Below are 1,153 nucleotides of genomic sequence, written 5' to 3'. Positions count from 1 at the left end.
TAAGTGAAATTGAACGGACCACAGATCCTAACAGAAGCAATCTGTTAGGGGGAACAAATGCGTGTTAATGATAGCTAATCGAAATCAGGAGGAAGGAATTGGCTTGGGCAGGGCACGTAATGCGAAGGCAAGATAACCGCTGGTCCTTATAGGTGCACTAAAGAAGTATTTGAACTTGTTTTTTTACTACGGGAACTCAATGTACAGGTGCCGTCAAAAGTAAATGGAAGGCAATATTCACGAAAAAATTTAAACATTCGGCCCCCAATTAATGCATCCTTGAATACATATGTGTAGCCTCATTGTGATTTTGCGAATTGCACTATGCACCGACAAGCACGGACCATTATGCTTTAGATTTAAAGAAATTAAATATTTTTGACAAAGTCGCCTTCCATTTACTTTTGACTGCGAGTGTACATGTTCCGAGCATTCTTATAAACTTTCAATTATTCACCTCTGCGGCCCATTTCTCTAATTTAAATCGTATTAAACGCCCCGGCTTTCGCCTTTTTTTGAACTCACCGCCGAAGGCGGAAGGATTCAACTAACGCGTGGAGTGCGTTTCAGACAGTCGAGTGGCGGCTTCGCTTTCACTTTTATATCTGTTTTTTTTTTAGGTTTCCGTGAATAAAGAGATCTAGTAACAGACAACACAGCAGCAAATTAGGCCTGAGCAAATAAAAATACGCGTGGACTCTTTGCTTTCGCCGATCACTACGTATCACTCCTCCGATAACAGAGTGGCAAATGGGCACTTCATCACCCATCACTTTCATCACCCCAACGAACCTGCGGAAGTTACTTGAAACCTTGCCAACGGCTCACTCGCATCTGTGCAGTGCCCAAATGCAGTCTCTGATTTCAACACTTGCATCGATGAAGTCGACAAATACGACCAGAGAAGAAATGCAAATGTGGCGGATAGAAGATCTCTTGGTACCGAATTTTCACTTTAGGCTGGACGCAACAGTAGTTAACTGGTTTCCTTCAAGTCAGTGAAGTCAATGCCTACCTGTGACCGCCTAAGCCAGCTTACTGACGCTCCGTCAATGCGCGACGCTTTTCATGTTGTAGGCGGCCATCACGTGGTGATGGCTCGCGGTCCTGCGAAAACAAAGATGGTAAGCCGAAACCATTGGCAAGTTTTACA

Source organism: Amblyomma mixtum, chromosome 8, assembly GCF_055824585.1.
Source record: "Amblyomma mixtum isolate Tamu chromosome 8, ASM5582458v1, whole genome shotgun sequence".
Taxonomy (NCBI): Eukaryota; Metazoa; Arthropoda; class Arachnida; order Ixodida; family Ixodidae; genus Amblyomma; species Amblyomma mixtum.
This window is presented reverse-complemented; position numbering follows the sequence as displayed.